Source organism: Zosterops lateralis, assembly GCF_965231275.1.
Source record: "Zosterops lateralis genome assembly, chromosome: 1".
Classification (NCBI taxonomy): domain Eukaryota; kingdom Metazoa; phylum Chordata; class Aves; order Passeriformes; family Zosteropidae; genus Zosterops; species Zosterops lateralis.
The window spans coordinates 71,918,881-71,935,841 of NC_139762.1; positions in this window are offsets into that span (position 1 = coordinate 71,918,881).

Here is a 16,961-nt window from a genome sequence, read left to right on the forward strand (position 1 = left end):
CAAGAGGACACTACTACTTCAGATTTACACAGCCACGAATATACGGTTTTAAGAAATCATAGATTTTTGAAGTCAAAATACTCTAACATTGTCTGGTGTAAATATTGGATTTACCCCAGATTATATATTAGTCTTTTTATTTTTTTTTTTTTATTTTTTAAATTAGCAGTGCTTTTAATTCAAGTGATATGACAAGAAGATCAAATTTTTCCCTTACAATTCTTGCTTTTATAGTCACTGTTATTTCCTGTCTTTCTCTACATTCAAAGAAACAACAACCAGGTTTACATCACAAAAAACTATGATTTTTTTCATGATTACTTCATGAAGATTAGTTAGTCTTTATTGCAAATTTTAAATTTAAATACCTGGATTTCATATTTAAAAATAAACATTGTTTAGTATAAGCAGATTACAAACTTCAAAATATTACAAAATTTAGTATTATTATTACCAAAAGTAATAAGGTCTCTTTTAAAACTTATTGTAAATGTGGCCTTACAAATGTTCAAGTCAAGTACTTTTAAAATATTATTGTCACTGGATGCATTTCACTGTCTAGAACTAATTCTATTTAAGTAAATTAAATATATACTATTTTTCCTCTGTGAAATTTAAGAGAAACTTACAGCTTGTTAAGTATTTCTGATATAATTACAGATTTTTACTGGATGTCCTGTTTAAGAACCTGCTCATGTGAGGACTACCTCATTGCCTACCTGCTAAAATGATTTTTAATGTTAGTGACTTGCAGTCTATAGCATTGAGCCTAAAGCTAGATTTTTTTTAAAAATTCTATATCACTGCCTACATTAAAAGTAGATTACTAAATCTGTCCATTTCATCTTGTAGATCATAACAGTAAAGAAAAAAAAAAAAGAAAAAAAAAAAAAGAAAAAAAAAAAAGAAAAAAAAAACTGGAGAAATTTGGTCATAGGTAGTGATTCAGAAGGATGAAACTTCTATAGCTCAAAGAAGAAACCAATATGTTGAGAAATTACTGTATAGTGCCTATACAATAACCCTAAAAATACAACAGAATTTAATGGAATATGGAATTAAAATAATATGAAGTTAGAATAGGCCTGGAGCTGGCTGTACAGCGATGAATAAATCCCACAAAATGCTTGTCTGGAGTCGTCCTTTTGCTTATCAGGATTTAAAAATATGATTCACCATGATTTCAGGCAGACCATAGCTGTGTGTAGTGAAAATCATTTTTCTTTTGCTACTCCAACATTTCTGTTCTTATAGCTGCTAATGAAAATTTAGAAGAAATGAAAAAAGAAAAAGGAGATGCAATTATAACTTTACTCATCTTTCCCACTTGATTCAGAAAGTTGGAAGAAATTATCAAATATTCAGAGATAACTTTATTTCTATCTATTTTCCCTCAGTCACCAAAATTCTTTTGAAAACATGAGGGAAAATATTGTAGAAAATGTTAGTTTAGCTCTAGCAAGCTGTGATGTTTTTGTGGCACGCAGACTTAGAGAAGAAAGAGAAGTTAATTCTAAGTATTTTGCCTGTATTATTAAAAGAGTTTTTTGTGCTTTGGTTTTCAGAGATTTTTGAGGTAATTAGGTCACAAAACAAAGCAGTATGATCAAGACCTCCATTTGGATGCAGTTAGAATCCAGCATAAAGTCTTGTAAAGTACAGAGGATGTGCTTTACAGAACACAAGTTTATGCAAATGGCACTGTGCGCAAGCATTTCTTAATAATAAGGCAGGAGGTCTGTAATTTTTGCAGCAGAAGTAAGAACTGTGCATCTGATGCTAAAAATGTTACCCTTCAAAGATGGTTTCCTTTGATCCTGAACCCTGGGATTGAAATTGTACATGATAAGAATTTAATATTTAAGGTTTTAATTATTTAAGGCTTTCTTATTTTTAAATTTTCTGGACAGTGTATCTCAGGAGCGTGTAACTTTGAAATGTTATACCAATTGATTAGCATTAACTCAAGTAAAAATACTGAACCATGACATTTAGAAATGTAATCTTGATTCCACTTAGCTGTTTCTGGCTGGTATCTGAAGGATATGCTACAAAATTAAGTCCTGATGATAGCACCAGAAAGAAATCCCAAAAGCACTTTGGGGTTTTTTTTGGGTGTGGAGCAAAACTAGTTTCAGCAAAAGTGAAACTTACCATACTTAAATACCAATAACACTTTTTTCCTTAACATTTACAATTTGCCAACACAGAAGCCTGAACAAAATGTTTTCAGTACAATTTTGTGACCCTGGGCGTTTGCAGTCTCTGCAGGTTTTGTTTATACTGCTCCCATCTAACTCTCAGACCCACGCTTGTGGGTAAGTCCAATTCCCACCTTGAACAGCTCAGCCTCCTCCCCAGACCTTTGCTGCAGCAGCCTCGCAGTAGTTGGTGATGGGTTGCACACCTGTAACACACTGACAGCTGGTATGAGCTGCACCGAAGCCAGAAAGGCAAAGTTGAGCTGCCCTTGGATCCAGAGCCCATGCAGTCACCCAAATAAATCCCTTTGTCTGGATTTTCAGGTTAAGGAAAACTACCACTGAAATAGGTAGAAATAAAAGACAGTAAAATTTTAAGCAGTATTTTTGACTTTTTTTTTCTTTTTAGCTACTACATGTGGCTAGCTGATTTCCTCAGGAAAATGAAAATAAAAGTTCGAATATTTATAATTTTTTCCATGCAAGAGACTTTGGGATTTTCAAAGAACTCTAGATTGGCACAACAGTGCTATCACAGCTTCGAAAATAGAGGAGAACAGGACAAGCACATGTACTGACTGCCTCACAGCCAGCATGGGAACTCCCCTAGGGCTAAAATACAAGTACAGCAATTTAGGGTGGAGGTTTAAAAATCTAAAATGTTTCTCTTTGTGATGCTTTGAAAAACATCTAAGTGTTTACCTCAGATATATAAGGCCTATTTTTACACTGACTAAGGACATTTTTAGTACTTTCACAAGTTTTAAAAGAACTGCAGCTATCATTGGCTTTGTCATTAAAAACTTTTAATACTGCCAAAGGGAGAAAATGGGAGTCTAAATCCAAGATTTCTTTAAGCCAGTTGTTTTGCCTCTTCTTCTGCAAATTTTATCTGAAGTCCTTAATTCCTAACCCTTCAGAAACTTTCTGAGTGCTTTTTAGTTGATGTGTGACAAAAAGTGTCTTTTGACTCTTCTGACATATATTGAGCAAAAAAGGTCTTTAGTAGAGGAAAATCCAGGTTTGTTATTTTTTATGATAATTCTGCCTGTATGGAGATTTTTAATTTTTTATTTATTTATTTATTTATTTGAAAGTGGAAAATGGGAAAAAAAATGAGTAGGAAGAAAATAATAAAGAGGAGGAAGACTGCAAGGATGCAAGACCAGGATGTTTCAGTGATAGAAGACCAAGATTAGGAACAGTCTGCTGAAAAATATTAATATTTTTTAAATCTGCCATTTGCATTTGCACAGAGTAATAAACATGTTTCTTCTGTATGTGGGAACACAGAAGATGAGATGGAAGGTACATTGTCTCAATGATGTACGAGGATTTCTGTCTCAAAAGGACACAAAAAGAACTACACTCACTCAGTCAGGGTGTGAGACGAGAAGGAAGGGGAGTTTATTTGGGAATCTCAATTTACATAGTCTTTGGAATTCGGTCAAGGATTGGGGATGAGAGTAACACCTCTCCGACCCCAGTGGTCAACTTAGAAGTCCATCAATTTGTCCTTCCCCCTGGAAAGGAATGCATGTTTACAAAATATCAGTCTTTGTTTTTGTTACAAGTGTGAGAAAACTCCAGCAGAAATAAGAAACAATCAGAAGGCTGAAAAATCAGGGCAACAGATTTCTTCCCTCTCCTTGCCAAGTTAGCTGGTTACAGTGGCTGTAGCTGCATTTATTTTTTGACTTTGTTTTCTCAAAATGACTGTTACAGCCTTCCTCCTCTCTCAGTTGGGAATTAATTATTTTCTCAGTTAAAGCAAATAAAAATGAGAATCTGTTCCACTGTGGGTATTTAAGCACAGCAGGTGTGTGTATGTGGATAAAGGGCACTAGGACTTCTTTTCTGGGTTTGCAAGAGATGCCACCTGGAAAAACCTGAGAAAAAAAAAAAAGAACAGTTTAAATTTCGCATCAGGTTTCTGAATATAACTCTTCAATGTCTCAGTTTTTTGTTATCTCCTGTCAGCCCACTTTCTTATTTTTTCATCTGGCAGCCTCTTTACATGCATATGAATGATGATACAAATGCTTCAGAAGCTGATGTTTTCAACTTTTATTAATGTTTCCCAACTTATTCTCTTATTTTCCTACTGACAGGCTGCCAAAATCACCCTCTGGTGAATTCTAAAAGGGTCTGGGTAGCAGAAATTGGACCCAACATTTGTTGCAGACAATTACCTGATGAGATCTTTGTCACAGAATATTTGACAGCCCACACATCTCTATTTCTTAACCGCCCACAACACAGGATGATCAGAACTTTTCTTTCATTAAGTGTAAGAAGGACATAGCTAGATCAAAGATACTTTGATTAATTGGGTAACATACATGATTCTACATAATTTTTGGTGGATTCTTGTGATTCGGCTTAGACTGTGTTTAGACCATGTCCAAGAGCATACACCATTTCCTTCTGCTTCCAGGAATAGTACACTGTAGTGGTAATCAAATCTGAGCTGTTTCATCCCCGATGTCATTCAATATAGCATTACCAGTAATAGCCTGCCAAGGGACATTTCTGCCAAGTTCCAAATCTAGATCTTGAATGAAGCAAAGAAAAAAAAAATATTCCAAGAAACCAGCCAGAGACTTTGCTCTGATTACAATATATTTTAGGATAGTATTTCAGGAATTTAATAAGTGCTGCGTGAATACTCATAGATATAGACATGATCAATAAAGTTAATACTTTATGTTTTCCACTTGTGAAGTTCAGTTGAATTTGATTTATGACTTTTTTTCCTAGCAGTCTGGGACATAATATTACATATTTACAACAGACAATAAATTTATAGTATTTAATTTAAACAGTGCTGGGATATTGTACAAAAGTTGAGGCCATTAAAACAAATCCTAAGTTATGTCAGAAAAAAAAATCTTGCTGGAAAAAGACCTGTCACATGAAGAAAATAGAAACCAGAAAGAGTAGGAGAAAAAAAGAATACAGATTTTAAAATTGTGGAGAAAATAAAAATAATCCTGTTTGCAAAGCTCACCATATAGCAACTGAATAAGAAAGGGAGCACACTGGCCTTGCAGAGGAGCATAGTATTAAGGAAAGGAGAACACAAATATATGATTGTAATACTATTTATAATTAGGACATTACCAATTCTTCTGACATTGTTAGAATGCAGGCATCTCTTCTGGCTGTGGGATTTTAGATGGCCAGTTAAAATTGCAAGTAAGGTAAAAACCAAGCAACAAAAAACCAAGGAGAAATGAGAGGATAAAGAGGGCAAAGAAAGTAAGATAAGACCCAGGCAGAATAAGACTCTCCCGTGCTTATGGTAACATCATCCTTTTTTCTGCCGATTCTTGACAATATTACAGCTATGTGCTGCTCTACCTGTTTGGCAGGTCTTCTGCTTCTCACTTTGCTCACATGCATTGATTGAAAGTTTTCAGGGAGGAAAGCTGGTTGCAGCAACTTGAAAGAATTAATCTATTTTTTTTTTTTTAATACTTATTAACCACAACTCTTTGGGTAAGTGGATTTCAGCTACAGGTTGCAATAATCTCACTGATAAGCAAATTGACATCTATTACATTTTTACTCATAACATTTCTTGTTCAAACACCAAATGTTTACTTACCAGCCTTCCTATCTGATCCAGTACACCTCAAAATCTTTGATTTGTCTGCACATATGAACATCTGCTGGGGTGTTCTTTTGAACCTTGTTTGCATCTGTTGACATTTGAGCGAGTTGAGGCTCAGTGCTGGAGAGCAGATTTAAAGTATGTGCTGTGCGATTATTTTCAGCAGCATAGTTAGACCTCTTGATGTGAAGAAATTGTAGGTCATTAAATAGCATCATGTACTCCAGAGGGCATGCATTTCCTGACAAACCTCTTGTTTGCATGAGATATCCCTTCACCTGGGGATAGTTATTCCATTGACAAGAAATACAGCAGCAAAACCTAAACTCCAGTGTCATGCATCCTTACAGGTTAATGCTAAATCACCAGCATCCTTGCCTTCAAATCTTAACTGATGAATCCTCACAGCAGATCTGTTTATAAAGTACTTATTATCTTTGTTGTATAGCCTAGGCAAGCAGGGAGGCTTAAACTAGTCATTTAGGGCTCAGACGCTGCTCCACTCCCCAGACAGAAGAATTTTTGACAAAACACCAAACCAAGAGGTTAATCTTAAAATAAGCCTTATAGAAGGAAAAATGATACTTGGTGGTGGGGTAGACACAGTCAAAACAAATAAATAATCATCTAACTGGAATGGAGTAAAAAAATTAAATCTTTAAATGGTTAAACAAAATCAACTTTTTTAGTTTATTAAGCAAAAAAGTCTTATATGTATATAAAATTAATATAACTCTGGGTTTAGAAATTAACCCCTGTATAAGTTTAGAAACTGTGAGGTTCTTTGAAAAGAAGGCAGCCAAAGGATTTAACAGGCCTCATTGTCTTCTAATAAGTGGTTGTATTTGAAAGAGACTTTTGTTCTAAATTTCAATATTGCATTTTAGGTCAAATTATCTTCAATTACACTGAAAACTAGTATTGTTTTGTAAAATCCAACTCTACGCTGAATTAAAGGTGGAATTTATTGTTCATAAGACTAGAACAGAAAAATAGATGAATGCAAAATTATTCAACTAATATACCTATAAATGATGAAAAATAGGGCAGATCAAGTGGAAAATAACAAAAACAGTCACAAAAAGACACTCACACTGCCCCAGTCTTGGATTTTGGAGCAACTCTGTCAATACAAGAGGATATTTTATTTTTCCAGGCTCTTGAAGTGTTTTCTGGATGTGTATGTGAGTCTGAATGTTCAACCTACAAAAAATTGACTCTGCACCCTTCTTCACATATCAGGAAGGCTGACACTTCCATATTTTTATTGAGAGGGTCTACTAGGTATATAAAAAGTGGGCCATGTAGCATACTGTGTGTGCACAACAAGGTTCTGATTGTCTTTTGGAGAACTCTTTTCCAGGCCTTCAACAACAGCTTGGTTTTAACCTTCCTTATTTTCAGCCCTTTATTTCTTGTAAAAGACAGTGAAAATTGGCTACATCTGGGCTCAAGGTTGCCAAAATCTGTCACATACAAATTATAGTAATTTAAAAAACAAAAAAAACAAAAAAAAACAAAAACAAAAACAAAAAAAAAAAAAAAAAAAAACAAAACAAAACCAAAAAAAACCAAAAAAACCCACCAAAAATAATAAAAAACAAAACAAAACAAAACAAAAACAAAAACAAAAACAAAAACAAACAAAAAAAACCCACCAAAATAAAACAAACCAAAACAAAACCTTCATTTCTAACATTTAGGATGAGTCAAAATGATTTCGAGATTTATGTGTGGAAAGAAAGGAAAAAAGTCCCTGGTCCTTGAACACCATTTTTCAATCAGACCAATTCCTATTTCTGTATTAGACCAAAATGATACAACTGAGGAGCACAGCACAGCAGAATACATTCAAGCACATTTATTTTCATGATCTTTGAGTTTTCCCAGACTGTAAAATGTTCTTAATTTCTAGCACCTTAATTTACAGCCTTCCCAAATAACTTTTCAATCTGCAGATCTTTAATTTAAAAAAGGTCTGACCATTAATAACAAAATTCCAACTGGGCAATAAAACAGGAAACAGAATGTAAACCAAATTAATAACTGTTAATTTCTTCAAATAGGAAAAGTGGTGAATTCTTTAGAGGAATTCTTGTTACTTTTTCTTCTCATTTCTTGTTAGGTCTATCTTTAAATATGGCCAGAAGGATAAAGTTTGACTCCATACTGAGAGCTTTTTACATACTTAAACCAGTGGTTTAGTCAACAATTACAACCTCCACAAACACCTCAAATAGTAGGTAGTATGGTAGTAAATGATGGTAGTACATGAAAAGCTGATACAATGGCTGTCTTATGGTGAGCCAAGAAACTTAAGTATGACTGGGAGAGGATTATCAGGATCTGGTATTACCAGAAATGTGAGGGAGGTTGGTGAGTGAGCAAAGGTTGTCAAAGGCTGTGAATGTGAAGAAAACTATATTATGGCAGAATTACAAACGCAGTAATTTTTAAAAACGTGAATAGCAAAACAACCACCTGTTAAATAGTATTGATTTAAATCACAAAAGCTATTGAATTTTCCATAAGCAGTTGGATATTTTGCTGTCATATGTTTTCTAAAAGAGAAAGTAAAATGAAACTGTAAGAGACAGAAACTGTGAGAGAAACAGCTTTGAAAGAAAGAGATGGAGCTCTGATTATCTCTTGAGTAGATATGCATTTGCAGGATAATTGCTCTTTGGATCAGCTTGCTGCCTGTGGAACTTTGTTTGGGAGATGATTTTCTTTGTCCCTCCTCACCAGACTTTTCCACCCTATTACTTAAAACCTAATTATCTTATGCAATACTAATTGCCAAGCTGGACAACTTAATTCTCCAATCTACAGTCTTCATAACTGTCGCTTGCCATTTTTGATTCAAGAAGAGTTCCAGAGAACAGTTTTACTTTCATGAGTAGTCCTCCAGCCCACCAAACTAAGATGCATCATGAGATCCCATGTTTTTGCCTGAAGTGCATTTTGCATCCCTTTTTTATCTTCTTGCAGGCTTTGACAGAACAAGGAACCTGATGGTGGTGGAAACAGGGAAAATGAAACAGATCTAAAATAATGTGTGAAGACCTTACTTGGATACAGCAGATGCCTGCCCTGATGGTAAATAGCAACTGCCTTGAACCAAGCAAGTACAACAGATCCTGCATCTCTCTGATTTCCAAGATTTGTGGAACTGCACGATATCACAGCCCATGAAACATGAAATGAAAGTGAGATGATAATATCCTTGAGTAGTTGAGTAGTTAAAGATAGGTTTCTGGTAGGTTTTTTTTCCCCCTAAATGTTATCTGCTTTCTTTTTCTTCTCTTCTTCACTTGTCTTCAGTGGAGCAAACCGCAACCTTATGAAGGCGGGTGGCCCCTGTATCCATCCTTTTGCCTTTTAAATAGAAATGACATAGCTAACATCCTGCACACTTCTTCCAAGATAAGGTGAGTGAGGTAAGACCTAAAAGCACTGATACATTTTTAGCTTATATGTGCCTTCATGTTAGAATTTTTGTGCTGTTATGGAGTGATAAAAAGAAATCACAATAAAACCCCAGTGTGGACTATAGTTCTAAGGGCTATTTATATTTCATGTGGATCTAGAAACAAAGATCAGACCAACACACACATTTGTCTATCTATGCATAAATGTGACTAGCTGGATTCATACTGAATTTCCAGGCACCCCTCTAGATCCAGTATAGATGAATCTTTTGTATTTGTGTCTGCCAATATGCTATGCTTGTTTGTTTCCGAAAAACTCTGCAGTAAATTCCTTTCTGGTTCAGAAAAAATAACTTGGATCCAAGAAAGAAAGGAGCCAGCTTACCTGGGATTACTGGAATTCTAACACTGAGAAATCAAGAGGCAACAGCTTGGTAAGGACTATGTTCTGATGACACATTCCTGTGCTTATGGGTGAAGGGTGAAATAGCATCTCTTTTGTGAGCCTTATCCAGAACAAATTACTCATTACTCATTACATTTGTCTTTGCAGAGTGTATTCCTAAACAGAGAATATGAGGACTGAAAGACAGCATGAAGGATGAATAATTCAAAGAGGAGACCATGCCCTCACTGAGGTAAACTAATTTTAAGGAGAATTTTACCAGATGACACATGCTTAAGTTTTCATTTGGAATATTATGTTAAATTTTGTTATATAATATTGTATTATCTTGGACAGGGTTTTTTCATTCTATGGAGTTTTTCTTATTTACCTTTGGTTTAAACCCATGTAGCTCTGTAGATTTCATTGGCGACATTTTACACTCTGTAAATTAAGTTAGCATCCAGCATTTGCTTTCTCTGACCTGCTCAGTTATCACATTTCCTTCTTTATGAATGTCTGACTGATGTATTTACAGCAACATTACTCACAGTACCACATGTGTATTGTTATTGGGTTAATCTGGGGGACAGAGGGAGTTGACAGCATTGCAAAGTGCAGCAGCAAAAGTGGCTTATTAAAAAAAAAAAAAAAAAGCTAATAACTTTTGGGGAATACTTCAGGATAATGGAAAAAAGTTTTCACTTTCAAAATTCAGTTTTAGGAAAGGAAACTGAAAAACAGATAGCTAACGATTTGTTGTGTACCTGTTCTACCTGACTCTAAACCAGGTCTACCAAATGCAAGATGATCTTCCTAATAGACTTGCTTAAAAACTCAGCTGGAAATATGAAATCCAAACTGCTCTAATGAGAATCAGTAAGAAATTCAGTGGCTTCAACTTTCCCTTTTCCAGTGGAACGTGACAGTTTGTCACAATTAAAATGTTTCTCAGGAACAACACAGTTATAACCAATTTTTCAACCAGATATATTGTCTTGAAAGCAATTTCCCGTGATCAGAAACTAGGCTTGTGCTGGCTGCAATGAGGGCACCCAGTTTCCCAGGGGGTCTCCATAGCTGCCCTGCAGAGAACAGGTGGGTTAGTCTGCCTGCAAATCCAAGTTCTTCCCTTATTTATAGACAGCCAGGTGAGCAGGCTGGTTTGGTGCTGGTCAGGGAACTATGTTAGACTGTGTAGAGCAATCTTACCTGTAGTGTCAGTGTTTGGGTTTTCTTCTTAACTCTAGAGAAATGTAAATAAGAAAAAAAAAAGTGTAAGATTAAAAAAATGTATCTTACATTAAATAAATATGTTAATTTTTTGTAATTTTTTTTTTTTGGTTTGTATTTCATTTACTCTGGGACTTCGTTAGCAATGCAGTAGGCAACAAGAATATTTCCAGAAAGGTGAAAATCCACATGGAAGTCCATAATTTCTTAATTTCTTTTCTTCCTCCCAAATTTTTATCATTGTGCCTGATGCTTCAATATTTTCCAGTTAGGCCTGGTGAGAATGAAGCAGCACTAGAAGCAGTCTGGTATTTGGATGTCTGCTGTGTTAAGAGTGTTTCTAGTAATTTGGTGGTGGGGTTTTGTCAGCAAATTAGTTTTTTATCAGGATAGCAAAATCTATCTTTGAGTGATTCAATCCTCAATTAAGTCCTGGTGACCCATCACTTGTTTTGCAAACAACTGAGGTACATTTAACTCCTTTCTTATTTTTGTCACTCAAAAATGGTGTCACTGGGTTTAATAGGTACCTTGATCTTTCAGCGAGATTCCGGATACCATCCCCCAAAGTGAAAGAAATTTCTTATACAATTTTGACTATAGGAGGCTTCTTTGGCTACTTGCACAATTTTGTGAGCTCTGTTATGGGAAGGTTATAGCTTGAAAATAACCTGTGAGCTTTGTTATATGAAGGTTTTAGCTGGGAAATACCCAGCTAAAGAGTCAGGATATTTTTCTTGGCTGGTAAAAGTACTCAAACTCAAAGAGGTAGTTCTATTGTGTCTTGCCTAGTTGGTGAAGAAAGCTAGGTTCTTCCCAGGTCTTGATCTTGGTGATTCTCTTCTGACATCCTAGCTGCCTGAGCACAGTGAATTTTTTCCTGGGTTCTGCCTCCCACAGTTTCCAGGACTTGTGCATGTCAGCACTTCTTCTGTGTAACACTTGATGAGGTAAAAGACAAATTCTTCCAAACAGGAAAACTCCATGTTTTTCTCATTTAATTTTTGCTAAGTAAAAGTTTACTGAAATTGATTTTATTCAAATGAAGACACAATAAAAAAAATGAATAAAAGAGCCAAATACATTGAGGTTTCACATTATTGCATGATATTTTTCAATGTCACAGACAAGCCTTCAGTTTGGGATCAATGTATTGATTTATATCTACTGAAGGTCTGGCCTGAATAAAATTAACATGTATATACGCCTGTCAAGAAGCTGTGATGTTTTAAGAAAATCTCTGCTTGTTATCAGGGCTGTAACTGTAACAGATTCCTAATGTTGCACTTAGAAACCTTGTATTTAAAATGTACTTTAGCACTTAGGCGCCTTCTGTGTAATAAACCAGCTAGTCAGGGGGAAAAAATCTGTTTAACATATTGGTGATATAATCCCTGTAAAGCTAACTTCTGTTAGGCAGAGGCTGCTAAGCACACAACAGGCAAGAGAGGAGGGAAAGAGAAAAGTTGGGAAATGTTGCCAAAATGACACTAAATGTTAATGATCCGATCACAAAAATTGTCCTTCAAACTGGAGTGTGTAGTAAATAGCAATGAATAAATGTACTTGTCAGGAAGATTTGATTTGTCTAGCAAATCCTTACTGACATATACACTCATTTACTACTATATAGCCTTTTGAAAATGCCATTCCAGCAGAGCATAAAAAAGGTTATTTAGATTAAGTATAGCAACAAGATGAGCAGCATACTGAGTTCATTGGACTACAGGCACACTCATTTAATACCCAGTGCTCCATTACTCTGAATGAAGCTGTCTCTGAAAAGAACAATAGGAAAGAAACAACAAATAAAAGCAAGTATAATGATTTAAAAACAAAAATATGAGCTTCAGCATAATGCTGTGCGCCACCAGTATCTACATTCCGCCCCTGTATAATCATGCAGGAAAAGCCATAACCATATCAGAGGGTGCAAAAAACATCACCACCCTGTCCCTCTCCCATTTCCTGACAGCGAAATTTTGACAACTAAAAATTCATCTTCATGAGCACCATTTGAAAATATTTCACAGTGAAAGGAAAAGAAAGCACCAAATCTAACTTTACATGGCACTCTTAGGCCTATCTTTCTCATTCAGGGAATTACATGAGACAGGCACTTTCTGCACTCAGCTGCACTCTGGCTTTATTGAAAGGATCATTAGGTGGCAAAAAAAGTAGTCTCAGTCTTTGATTAATTAAAGCAGTGCTAACATCTCATGATATACCGCTGGCTTCAGGTTTAGTGCCCACCTATCGGTTTGTATTTTTCCTACTCTTCATCTTAACTTTATTTCCATCTCAAGTCAACTTAGGTCTTCCTATAATACAGTTTCTGCTCTTAAAGGTTAACAGTTTCACATCCTCTTCCTTCAACCCAGGCTTTTGTCAGGAGGAGTTCAAGCATGACAGTCAAGTCAATCATTATTATGATTGCTTCTTTGCATGCAGACAGTGCAGATCTGCCACAGGAAGAGACAAGGAACATCAAGCTAAATCCAAAACAGTGTTCAAGGAATGCAAGTGTATGTAGACACCTGCATACACACTTTCAAATACTTGTGTGCACACATAGATATACAGCTATAATATAAAGTATCAGCAGTTTCACATTTGTGACCAGTACAATTGCACATTGTGATAAAAAAATATGTGCAGAATTATAGGATAGTAGCATGTAAGATAACATAGGACTATGCCAGGGTTTTTTGCTTTACACTTTATACCGATAGATGCATATTGGCATATAGTATATACTACATACTATATGGTATATAGTAGTGTAAGGATGCTCTATTGTGTTCCTTTCCTGGAAGTCTGATTACAATCTTCATTTCTCCAGTGTATGTAGAACAAAGAGAAAGCAAAAAGGGTATTGCAATGAACCATATTAGCTGGTATATAACACAAGATCCTTTTACTCATGCCCCAAAACAAGATCTCTTCTCCCATCCGCAAGACTGCAGAAGAAAGTTGGAAACTGCTTAGCTTATGTGGCCCTGAATATGTTTCCTGTCCTACTCTGCCCAGCAGAATTCAAAGGTATGTATGAAGGGCCAGCCCTTCTGCCAAGGCAAACTAAACATTGGTTTATGCTCAAAGACTTCCCTGAAGAACACACAAGAAATTGCAACTGCATTATCTGTCTGTCTAGAAGGCAAGTGTAAGTGTTTGAGCAGAATGTATTTTTCAGTTGGCTCATCACTATCTCTTGCCTGAACACTGGAAAACAGAGAACAATTTTGTACTTCCGCCTTCACAAAAAGCAATTACTGAAATTATTTCAGAGGGTTAAGAAGGATTCCTTAGAAGTTTGCATGAGCTCATTAGCCCCACTCTCCTTTTTCTTCTTTCTCTTTCCTCTGAGGCTTTTCCATTTTTTAAATACAGACTTGCCTCTTTCTCTTCTCTCTCCCTCCTTTTTTTTTTTTTTTTTTTTTTTTTTTTTTTTTTTTTTTGTAGAAGAAGCAGTGCTGTCATGCTTGTGGCAGAGCAGAATAATCAGATCAGTTGAGAAAGCAGGAGATATAGAGAGGAGAGGAGGAACAGAGGGACATACTCTTTCTTCCTCCAGCTTCCTTTCCCTAGATCCTGCTCTTCTGTCATTTTAAAAATGAGGACCAAGTAAATTGGCGTATGCTCCCGTGAAGCCTTGAACTGGTACCATTTTGTGGCAGTAGAACAACATGCACATAATCTCCAACCTCTTTTAAAAAGCTTAATGTGTCTGTAGTTCACCTGCTCATGCATCCCCTGGACAATTTATGAAAAATAGTGAGACTTTTTCTGTAGGACCTCTCTCTTTCTCTCTCTCTCTCTCTTTAACTGGATTTGGGACCACTTATATAGAAAAATGATGAAAACTCAAAATGTGTTAATTTTTTTTTTTTTTAAGGCTTAACAAAACTTTTTTCACTGAAACATTCTCTTTATTCAAAGCCTCATTTCTGTGAAAAAGGAAAAAAAAAGTTTCACACAAAAATACTGACTAGCTACACTCAGGAACAAAGACTCATAGAAACCTCTTTTATCTTGTGCATTAAAATCTAACCTAGATATGCACAGAAAAAACATTTCCTGGTTGTCTGGGTATGCGTGCAGGGCATATACACAGAATCAGAGAATCACAGGATATGCTGAGTTGGAAGGGACCCATCAGGATTATCAAGTCCAACTCCTAGCCCTGCACCCCGAGAATAACATGTGTACATGAGAGCTTTGTCCAAATGCTTCTTGAATGGGGTCAGACTTGGGGTGGTAGCCACTTCCTTGGGGAGCCTGTTCCAATGCCCAACCACTCTCTGAGTGAAGAAACTTTGCCCAACTTTCAACCTAAACTTCCCCTGACTCAGCCCATTTCACCCCATTCCCTCGGGTCCCGTCGCTGGTCATGAGAGTGAAGTGATTGGTACCTGCCTCTCCTCTTTCCCTTGTGAGGATGCTGAAGACCACAATGAAGTCTCCCTTGAGTCTCCTCCAGGCTGAACAAACCAAGTGACCTCAGCCAGTCCTCATAAGCCCCCCCCTCCAGACCTTCCCCTTTTTCACCATCATCATGGCCCTCCTTTGGACATGCTCTAATAGCTTAATGTCATTTTTATATTGTGGTGCTCAAAACTGCACAAAATATTCAGGCTGAGGCCACACCAATGCAAAGCAGAGCAAGACAACCACCTCCCTTGACTGGCTGGTAATGTCTGTGTGCCTACCAAACAACCCAGAGCAGTACCTCTGCCTCTGTCTGCGTCTCTTTTTTCTCTCCTCTGTTCATAGCAGTTTATTTTTCTTGGGTGCTTCACTGTAAATCTAAATTATGTGCTTATGTGCAGCAAAGCGCTCTATGTTCACAGTCAGAGCTTAATTGAAGGAATGGACTTTAGCTGAGCACTCTTAGTATAAAACTTCCTGAAGACCCAAATGCAATTTATTTTGGACTAACAAGGCTACTCAGGATTCTCCCTTTGCAAAGACTAAAATGTCGGGTGACACCTTTATCATAAGTCCACTTCCAGCCTGAGCAAGAGAGGGACAGTTAACAGGCAGATCCAAAGCCTGCTGAGAAAATAAGAGCTTTTTTGCACTTTTCAGAGCCAGTAGGACTTGGCCAAGAACTGAAGGACTGAATTTGGGTTACCTCCTTATCACCTTTATGCAGAACTATGAATCACCATTTCAGAGTCTTCTCTTCGACCCGAAACAGCTATTGGAAAACTTCATGCAGCAATAAAGAACCCTGTCCTCAGATAACCCACATCAATAAATAACTCACTTCTAATTGAAATTATAGAAAAAGGTTTTGCACTTCTACTGCCCATTGTGAGAATACAAAACACAAAATCTTATTAAATTATTAAGCAGAAACCGATCCTTTTCAATTCCCTGTTTAGTACTCACAGTATGATGCAAAAGCCTTATTTCCCTTTAATTGGCTTATCTATAAAAATGATAATTTTCAGACAGTTGGTAGTAAAATCCCTCAGGACTTCAGGAAGCATAATTCCCTTTTTAAAATTCTCTACATTTATTAATGAACTTGAAAAATAACACTTAAAATTGCTCGGTAGGTTTTCCCTCCTGTGCATTGGACTCTCTATAGACTTGAGTGGTGAACTTCAGGCAGTTCTTCCTAATTTTTACCTCCAAGCTATGTTTCCCAGGTGCTAACCTGGATAATCACTGTTAAATTCTGCCCATTAAATGTTTTTGAGAAGATGGAAAGTTGCATATCAGATGTATTTCACCAAGGCCAAGATATGGGAGGGGAATTGTAAGACGCAGGCAAAAAGATGTGTTCACCCTGACTTTCATTACCATGCTTTTTGAGTCTGTATTTTCTTATTTTTGTACTAAAAGAGAACAGTTATATTCATTTCAGTATTGATAACCCAGTTTACATTAAGGGAAATGGGAAGGTGCAAAAGCACCTTCAGCTCTTTCAGCTCTTATCTACCAGGACTGCCTTTTTTTTGTTTTGTCATCTCTACAAGATTCAGAATTAGGGTTCTAGACCTGTCACTGGATTCTTCAGTATGCCTGCAATGCAAATGAAGGATGTTAACTATCACCTGGAAGGTGACAAGCTGGTCACATGTTCT